This window comes from Styela clava, chromosome 1, assembly GCF_964204865.1.
Source record: "Styela clava chromosome 1, kaStyClav1.hap1.2, whole genome shotgun sequence".
Taxonomy (NCBI): domain Eukaryota; kingdom Metazoa; phylum Chordata; class Ascidiacea; order Stolidobranchia; family Styelidae; genus Styela; species Styela clava.
The window spans coordinates 18,595,356-18,606,054 of NC_135250.1; the positions used below are offsets into that span (position 1 = coordinate 18,595,356).

A 10,699-nucleotide genomic window follows, 5' to 3' on the forward strand; every position below is an offset into this window, starting at 1 on the left:
GATCAATTATAATATGCATGTACATAGAAAGTATGTCCATTAAATAGTAGTGATGGGGGAGTTCCAGAAGTATGTGCACCAAGGTGGCGCACAACATGAACGTAGTATTTGTGTTCCGGTCAACGTTCAGCTTGTGCGACTAATAATCGTGTTTGGTCGATAACGATACCTCGTTTCCACGACAACCAGGTATTCTGCTATCAAAGGCAATTGTCAAAATGCACTTTTTATCACATTTCTTACTTCTTAAATACACATCGGTTTACTTATCTTGGGAATATCCCTTCCTAAAGTAATGTTTCTTACACTTGGATAGCAATACAGATGATGCCTCGTTTCCATGGCAATTAGGTATTTTCTTGGATGGCATCATATCCAAAATTAATTAGAAGATGCTACTGTACATGTGTGCTAAGTTTCATGCTTGCATCCAAAAGTGCACAATTCTATGATATTTGAGGTCTTAACTGCTGTACAAATGAAGGATGCAAAAATGAGAAGGACATTAAGAATATGAAGAAGAATATGGAATTGAAATCCAACTGTCAGCAAACAGTGATTCCACCCCCCTAAAATTTCAATGTCCCCCCCCCTCCCCCCCCCCTGATTTTGAGGTGCGATTCCACACTGTAATATCTAACTCAAGTATATTTGTATTTAAATATATAGTATATGGCATATTTATCAGTGTAGATCAGGGATTCCCAAACTTGCAAATTCCCAAACTTGCAAATTCGGACAATTAAAAATTTTCCCAAAATCATAAATCTAATATTCGTACAATTTTTAATTTCTATGATTAAAGCTCGTTCGGTTCACCAATTTGATTCATTCTACTTCTTGTGCTGACTGACCGTCTCATCTTAGGTTTACGGTTTCTAAATTTATAAAACGCCTCTAAAAATGTTGAAATTGGAGTGAGTTCCGTGTATGCTGTGGGATGTAAATGATGATGTTTTTCGCTATCATTTGGATTTGAAAAATCAACCACGAACCAGTAGAGGATTTCTATCAATTGTGAGTTCTATATTTGATTCATTGGGATTTTTGTCACCTGTGATACTGGAAGGTAAGAAAATTTTGCAAGAACTTTGTAAAAGCAAGATTGATTGTGATGATCCTATCCCAAAGAATGTACAACCAAGAGTCAATGCATAGATTGATGACTTACATGGCATTGATACTTTAACAATTAGCAGATGTATCAAACCACCACATTTTGGAGTAGGCAAAGTTATTGAATTGCATCATTTCTGAGATGCATGTCAGTCTAGTTATGGTCAATCTTCATACGTCATATTGGTGAATGAAAATGGAGATTCACACTGCACCTTGATCATGACGAAATCTTGTGTTGCTCCATTGAAGCAAGTTTCCATTCCAGGGATGGAATTGACAGCAGCTACAATTTCTGCACGACTGAGCAGATATTTGAGGGAAGAACTGATATGAAATAATTAAAGAATTTTTTGGGGTTGATAGTATGGTGGTGCTGTGTTATGTGAACAATCCAGTGAAAAGATTTCATGAATTTGTTGCAAATGGGGTTCAACAAATTGTGGATGTGGATGTGTCTGATGTTAGTTCATGGTTACACATTGAATCTAATAAAACATTAGTAAAAAAGTTAATTGATGATTTAAAATGCTGGAATGATCCTGAATGAACCAGAAACAGGAGCGCACATAGTAAATTTGCTTATCTACTTTATTCGTTTATTGTAGAACTATTGGCTGGATAGACACAATTGTTATTTACCGCAATCAATTCCTGTATTAATGATTTGGTTTCTGCGAGACTAACTAATTATCTTTCTTCTGTGCTTTTGTGCCGGCGGATCCGTATGCATATATTGCAAAGATGCTGTTGCAAGAATAAAGATAACTATCCTAAGTGATTCAAGAGTCTTGCTGCACACTAACACAAATATATTTCTGTAACGTTTCGTCTGACCAAGGTCAGACTTCTTCAGACATAAATAGTTCAACTATGACAAGAAAAGCAGTTACATGTATATTGAAACAATCAAGAGTAAGAGTATGGGAGCTACGCATGTTAAATAATCAATAAAACCAGTGAATTCTTGATTAAATAACAGCGGGTGACTGAAATGAAAAGTCATTGGTGCGGTCTCTCTTTTTGTTTTATAGTTATTATTTAACGATTGAAGTCCATATCATACAATGGTGTTTTGTGTTTCTCAGCATTGGATGATGCTGACCAGAAACGTCATCTGTGAGTCAATCATAATATATTTGTTTGATTTGATTGTTTGTCTATTGACGACATATCTGGCCGTGTATGATCCAACTCTGAGAATAACATTAAAAAAACAATGCATATGTACATTTTTTGTGTCCAAAATTGAAGCGCCTGAAATAGTGCTTGAATTCGGGAGTGCCAGTCTGTAAATAGCCACTGTCAGCAAAACGCTAGCAAAATCCTGCTGCAAAATACACGATGTCATGAAAACATGTTTTCACTTTGATAAATATTTCCAATTGATAGCGAACAAGATCCACCTTTCAGGCTCAAAATATATTTTTGGTAAGGATGGATATTTTAATCATCTTTCCAATAAAATAAAGAAATTGGAGAAAAATCGTTCAGAATCCTAGCAAAATACTTTTGATGTAACAAATAGACGGTAATGTTTGCAGAAATACAAATAATCGTTTAAATTAATCAAAATTTAGGCACAATCTGTCTTTGGGACTAATAAAATATTTTGGGTTGGATGAATAGTTTGAACATTCCTTCTATCAAGCAATGTAATTTTAAAAGATACTCGATCAGTTTTTTAACAAAATACAAGTAGTACAAATTAATAATAATTAATGTAAGATTTTCCCAATGGACCTTTCCCCGAGCATCGACTTTCTTGTTTACTTCGTGACATTGGCCAATCAGCAAGATACAAAAAGGGACGTAACAATGCTCCCTTTTCGCATCTGCTCAGACACTTTTCTCACTCAGACCGATTTTCAAGCGTGGTCATAAACATTACCTGGTTTAAGCGTTTTTGAACTCTATTCGTTAGTTTTCAGTTGTGTTTCGGAAATTTAAATATAAATCAAATAATTCAATGATAACTCTGTCTTCCTAGGAATTTTAATTTAATTGCAGTAATAAAAAATTAGTGTAGAAATAGCTGTGATAGAATAGGCTTAAATTCTTTACCGGTACTTTTAAAAACAGGTTGTTGTATGCAATGACATTAAACAACATGATAGGCAACTCTGACGTCACTCCATAAGACTACAGGCGAAAGATTGTATTTCATGATACGCTACAATGCACATATTTCTCATCGCCTTTTCTGCTCGCTTTTGCTACTCGGCGTCTTCTTTACGTGTAGTACCTGCCTTTTTGCGCTTGTAACGAAAGAAAATGATCTCTATATCTAAGAAGTTTTGCTCACTTTGAAAGCTGGAATGGCAGACAAGCTGTGAAGAGTAATTCTGGACATCATAGACGTTTTTTTATCACGGAAGATTACAAACGCGATAGCGTAAAGATTTGTGTGGAACATTTTGCAGATAATGACAAAGTTCAAAGTTAGTAATTTTAATGTTTGCGCTTAAACATTGAAATCTCATTTAAAGAGGGTGTCATACAAAACAGCAAAACTGTTTTTACTTCTATTAACAGTGCTGTGGTACGATTCCATAACACAAAGTTCGCACCTATCGAACTTGCTTTAGTATATGAATTTATTAGACATATTACATATTCAGTTAATCGTAGGTAACATTGCTGGTACATAATGCCTCGTAGATAGGTTTGTGTCTAAATTTAGGAATTCAGCTCATAGCCCACTAATTAATATTATCTTCTATGCAGGAGGTTGCAGGGCTGAATTGAACTTGCAGCCTTACCGATCACCTGACGATGCTCATTTAGTTTGGCCCGAGCAAGTCTTCTTGAAAAACTAGTGTGAATGTGAACTACCTATATGTTTTGCCTTCCTCCGATTTTAGAAGACAAATTCATTCTGAGGGATTTCGCATATAATTCTCATTGATTGTTGGCTGTTTATAATTCCTATTAATTGTGAATTCTGATTATAACAAAGAGTTGAAAAAATTTTTACGTAATTTACTGGCCACTTTTTTTGTCAATACTCCAAGCTGAGGTAATAAACAAGACAAAACATTCATGTCATTTGGAAGCAAAATATGCACACTAATTAAATGTTTGACACATTGAGATAATACACCATGACAGAAAATACAAGTTAAAGATATATATGACCATCACATGGTAATTAAAAAAAAACTAATAGGAGCTGTGGAGTATAAAAAGTTCAAGACAAAAAAAAGAGGTACATAGCTCATGAACTCTCAATTTAGCCTCCATTGCTTTGTGAAGGCCAATATATTTCGAGTGGCTGAATTGGTTTACCTTTATGATAGCAACGATTTCGTATTCAATATAGCGAGATTTTTCTCAATTTAATTGAAGTGATATTATTTCCCAAACAATGCTTCTAATAGGGGTGGGCAACCCCTGGCACGCGTGCCGAACTTGGCACGCGAGCCCATTTATTCGGCACGCGAGCGAGGCTTCGGAAACGAGATCATTCTCCTTCAGATAAAAAGTTTCAAGACTCTGAAATATCTGATGAAACTCAGTGTTCGTTTATTCATCTTCGTTTGTTAACAATTCCTTATTTAGTTAACCTCTTTTTGTCCTTTCATGACGTATGGCTACAAAAAATATATTATGACGTAACAAATGAGTTAGGTCTCGAGAAGAGCGCAGCATTCATTTGGCTACATTCTTACATAATATAGTTCGTCTGAGTCACCCTTTTTCTTCATTTCTGCTTGATTTATGAAGGTATACAGCTCCTATTGGTTAGAGTTACTTGCTAACTTACTATTATAAATTGGTTTCGAAAAAGATATAATCGATTATGGGGGGGGAATACAAGAGGGGAGTGCAGAAAACGAACTATTGCGTGATTAGGAGGCTATTCCCGAAAATTTTCCGTCTCTTAAAAACTTTGCAACTGCATTACTCTCCATGTTTTCATCCACATATGCTTGTGAATACCTCTTCTCGGTTATGAACTTTATTCAGTCTCATAGCAGGAGTAGCCTGAAAGACGACACCAGTAGTTCGTGTATTTCGCTGAAAGTTACAAAATATAAACCCAATGTAAACTCGCTATCAGCGGTAATGTAGCAGCAGAAGTCCCACTGATATAGTATAAGAAAAGTAATCAAATCTATTTGTTGGACTGATATTTTCCCGAATAGTGAATTTGCCTGGACATGTTTAAAAGGATGGTTTATTATTGTGTATCTTTGATTTGAAAGTAGCAAAGCATTGTTTTCAACTTTTGTCAGCACGCAGAAGAATTTTGTCGTTAAATTTAGCCGATTTTGGCACGCGAGCCGAAAAAGGTTGCCCACCCCTGGCTTATATCATCTAGAATAGATCAGTGGTGTCAAACTCATGGGTTTTCGAGAGCCGCATTGCATTTTGGAAATTGTACAAAGGGCCGCAAACAGTTTTTGATAATGTATACTTGAAAGATAGTTTTAGTTTGTGACATATATTGTGATGCAACTAAACAGTTGGATAAAGTTTTATTATTTTCTTTAATTTCAATTGCAAATACATATTAATATTTGCATTCCACTATTATTGCAAGTTACTGTATTTATTACAAAAAAAACATAAAATTCTATGTACAACCATCAAAATCATTTTTGAACAAGCTTTGGATAAGGAGAGAATAATAAATACACTCAATCTAAATATATGGACCTAAAATTAACAAAAATACTACAGTATAAACTCAATATTTTTTTAATTACATTTGTCCTGACGTTTGGCATCTTTTAAGTGTCACAAGCATACTAAGGCCAGGCTGAAATGATTTTATAGTACCAACTCTAACTAACGAGGTCACATAATCATGGGTTAATCTGAATCTTTGCGAATGTTCAATTAATTCCAGTAATGCAAAAAAGTTACTTTTATCATTTCATGTATAGATCAGTAAAAAAACAAATGACAGATTTTTTCGACAAGACATTTCGCGCCACATTGCGTGGCATAGGATTGCTTGCATTATTATCTACATTGATTTTTAGTAACTAATTCGTTGTATAATTATATCAATATAGAAACACATAGAAATTTTCTGTTCGAAGTTGGTCTTTGAATTTGTCATATTGACTGCTGAGCTTATTGTGTTTTTTCATTGTACTGATGGAAATATGACAAATTAACCATGCTAAAACGCTTAAGCAATGTGTTTCAGAATTTTGTGAAATGCAGAAATATTGCAACTCCCATTTTCTTCGAAAATGCCACCTTCTTCATGTACTTTGCGTTTAATTTAATCACTAAAGTGTTTTATTCAAGTATTCTTTTGCTAGCTTGATGTGTATTCTTAATTGGGTCAAAATGTGAACAAAAAAATTAATTTTCCAAAACTACTTTCAGTAAATTGTTTTCTGTGTGAATAATCAATTTCACTTTAAGAGGTTTGAAAAATCTATTACATTTAGATAAAAAAAAACTTTCAAAATACTATAACAATTATTGTTAGGCGTTCGAGGGCCGCACTGGAAGTTCTCTGGGGCCGCAATCTTACGCTTTGAATTTAGTTATATTCCGCAAGCCCTGCAGGATGTGGGGGCCATACACAACTCTACCGGAGGGGCAAATGTCTTTACATGCCTCCATAGGTTGTTCTTCTATTGCAAACATTTATGGAGAACTCTAATTTTATTTCTTGGAATCACACTGTCACTGCTATGTCGCCAGACTTCTGATATCTCCCCTTCTGCTACAGTTGTGCTGTGAATAAATAATAGGAAATTGAGATTAGACGAATAGTTGAAAGTTTTGCTTTATGTCGGCTTAATTTCTTGATTGATATACTTACTATTTTTACTATTGCCTCTTGTGCTGCAGGAGTCTCACAATGCTTAAACAGGTTAGTCCACAACTTTCACATCTGAGGAAAGAGAGGAGACTTAATAATTTTCGTTAAGAATAAATAAAGCAGTCTATATGATTTAGAATGGAAAAGCTGATAAATCTAATATCCCATGTCTATGTAAAAAATGTTTTACTGAATTTGGTATATAAACCAACTAATAAAAGGGTTTAGTCAGAAAATTACAAGCATTCGTGGCTCCAACTACTTGAGAGATCAGACTATACAATATAGACCGGTATGAGTGAAATGTTAGGTGAACTTGTTAAGCCTTTGATTCAATACGCAAATAAAAGTTAATGAGCAATAGTATGTTACAGCAATGAGTATATACCCTCACTGATTAAAAACATTTAAATGGAGGTGCATGAACTATTTGAAACCATAAGGGGTAAGTTAATATGCAATTTCGGCAAATGGGCAACTACGTACCGTACTGAATTAATAACTTCGTAGTATTTGACAAAAGCTGGCTTTCCCACATGTACTTAAAACAGTGCGATGCCCGGGTGTGATATACAACAATAGTATTTACCTTACCTTTTTCCAATTTCTTTCTACCTCAACTTTACAAAATATCATTAAAATCGACAACAACTGTCAAAGCAGGCACGAACACCATTCGTGCTATGCCTTGAAAGCAGCACACATCCGCTCGTTTTCATCTCGTCAAGTATGTTCATTGGAGCGTGCTATCGGATACGATCTTCGGCCAAAAATGGCGGAGTTGCGCATCATGTTGTTTAATCATATTTACGGTTTAATGTCATTGTTGTATGCGATGAATCATAATGGTGGTTTGAAACACATACTCCATTTTACAGGCGCCGAATCACTTTTAAAATAGCCCCGAAAATGTTGCAATGGTGAAGTATAGGAAGAATTTTTCGGGGTCAAAGGTCGTGGAAAGGTCCAGACCAAAGCGTATATATAAAGAAGAGAGCTATGCTCAAATATATGGAAACGTAGAGTCACATAATTTTGATGACGTCATAACGAAAAAAAAGTAATAGCCTTCTGGAGAACATTTTTATCTTTAACCCTTGAAAATTTTAAAGCAATTGGTCCAGTATTCGAAGAGAAGAGCAATTTCTTCAAAACGTGTTGACGGAGACGAATAATACCATTAACAACAACATTTTGAAACGATCGTTATGTCCCCTACGTGTTTAATAAGCAAGGTAACCCCCAGACACAGACAATCTTCTTGTGCCTATTGTTCTCGGCAATTTAACACGGCGCCTTATGAGAAGTTCCAACACAAATATTGAAACATACCTATTATTTTCACTGATATTTTAGGTAGAAAAATTTTGAAGGTCGCGTTTTGAAGTAGAATCTTAGACGTACATGCTTATATCCTTTCATGTTGGCCAAATTACATTTATAGTACATCAAATTGTCTTTGAAGACAAGTATACCGGTTCCGAGTTGCTTCCGAAATAAATTGGCCATTCTAATCGTCATAATTAACCATTTGACAATTGCGTACCTTATGACGTCACTTTGCTTCAATGGCCGTTTCTATTTTCTGGTTAACATTCTTCGTCTGTCAAACTCTATATTGCGCTACTGCTCAGCTCCAAGCTGCGCTAAAAGAACAAATGACATTGTGGGATTGTTGCGGAGACATTTTACAGCCTCAAATTGGCGTAACACTATAAAATAGTTTTTTTATTTCTAATTGCGTTATATACTTAGATAGCATATATCTTAAAGTTCAAAATCCACCCTTCAGTTTCATTCTAGCCCGTATAACAGCGGACTAGAAAATTTCCCATAAGACTCCATTGTACCGCGTTTTCCAAATATGGCACAAGAACTGGCGTCCATGAACTTGTTTAACATTAGGCAAGTTGGTTATCGGCCGTTGGTCCAGACCAGAGCCATTGTATAACCGTTAGACTGGTGGTAAATGGTAACCGTGAGCATATATACATGCTCATTGATGGTAATGAGAGAAATACATGCTGATTTATAAACCGACCCAACCCCTGATACTCATTTATATAGTATCACATGACAGTAGTATATAAGAGAAATGCGCGAATATATGAGCTGTTGTGTTTTGCTGGAAGAAATCAACTTGATCAGTTGTGACTCCACACTCTGAGGAACAATCTCTTCATTATGTTTGATTGCGGTTTGATTTTGGGTAAATTTGAAGATTTTTCGAAGTTTGCCCAAATTTACGTTATTACGTTGTATTAAAAGTTTTTTTTAGAATACCGGTCGAATTTTTTTCTAATTTCTATATTTGATTGAAAAGATATTGAAAGGATCAATCCATACCCAAAATTTCGTTGAGTCCCAACGGCGAATCTTGTTCAAATTTTGACCTAATTCAACAATTTTTCGGAATTTTGTTCAATTTAAGTTATTACGTTGTATTATAAGTATCTTATTAGAAATCTACTCGACCTTTTTCTATTTTCTTTATTCGATTGGAAATATGGAGATTTAAAATTTCACAAAAGAACACTTTTTATGACATCGTGTATTTGGGCAGCTGATTTATGCTGTCATTTGCCTAGCGTGATTGAGGTTGTAAACGGTCGGGAATTGCTCTTAATGCGAAGAGAACGGTTTAGGATGAGTAGGAGTTGTGACTCCTCTGCGGCCCATGGGCCGGGGCCACGGCCCATCGAATTGGGCCTCGGCCCATCAGGCTATGGGCCGCGGCCCATCAAGTTGTGTAAAGAAACTATTCACTTGGCTAACACAGACAGTCCCCGAACTCATAATAGAACTATAATGTAAAAAATCTGAATTTTTTTTGTCCTAACCCTAACCTGGTACACATACTACAGGAGTATATTTTTTTGGTTTGAATATTGACAATTTGGTAAAAATTGAAAATTTTGTTAAGATAATTAAATTTTTCCTCGAGGGGCTCAATTAGATGGGTCGTGGCCCCGGCCCATGGAGGAGTCACCACTCCTGTAGTTTAGGATGGACCTTTCCCCAAGCATCGACTTCCTTGTTTACTTCGTGACATTGGCCGATCAGCAAGATGCAAAAAGTGACGTAACAATGCTCCCTTTTCGCATCCGCTCAGACACTTTACTCACTCAGACAGATTTTCAAACGTGGTCGTAAACATTACCTCGATTTTGCATTTTTGAACTCTATTTGTTAGTTTTCAGTTGTGTTTCGGAAACTTAAATCTAAATCAGATAACTCAATGATCACTCTGTCTTCCTAGGAGTTTTAATTTAATTGCAGTAATAAAAATTAGTGTAGAAATAGCTGTGATAGACTAGGCTAAAATTCTTTACCGGTACTTTTAAAAATTAGATTGTTGTATGCGATGAATCATAATGATGATTTGAAACACACACCCCATTTAACAGGCGCCAACTTGCCAAAGCACTCTTAAAATAGCCCCAAAAATTTTGCAATGGTAAAGTATAGGAAGAATTTTTCGGGGGTCAAAGTTCAGGGAAAGGTCCATAGGATAGGATTTACATATTTATCCCGGTGGAGAGGAAAGCCGATAAGACGGCCTATCCATATGGCGAACCACGGCCTCTCGTCCGGTTACCATTCCAAGTCGGGTATGGGATTAGTTATATTGTTTGTTTTCGGAAGCATGGACTTGGTGGTGGAGGAAGCCGTAACCGACTAGCGGTTACGTGAACCACCCGACGACGGCGAGGAGTCCAGCAATCCTCTCGCACATAACCATCCCTGCATGGGATTCGAACCCGCGAACCCATGCAGAGTAATTAGAGGTGC

The 10,699-nt window shown here is 35.9% G+C and overlaps 1 long non-coding RNA gene across 1 annotated transcript; it reads right to left on the reverse strand.

The window, feature by feature from the left end:
* Window positions 1–5,154: 5,154 nt before the first annotated feature.
* LOC144427254 (uncharacterized) lies at window positions 5,155–7,747 on the reverse strand. Its single transcript, XR_013477824.1, has 3 exons — window positions 7,502–7,747; window positions 6,908–6,979; window positions 5,155–6,819 (listed from the first exon to the last, which is right to left on the reverse strand). It is a non-coding gene; the product is annotated as an uncharacterized LOC144427254 (long non-coding RNA).
* Window positions 7,748–10,699: the final 2,952 nt, after the last annotated feature.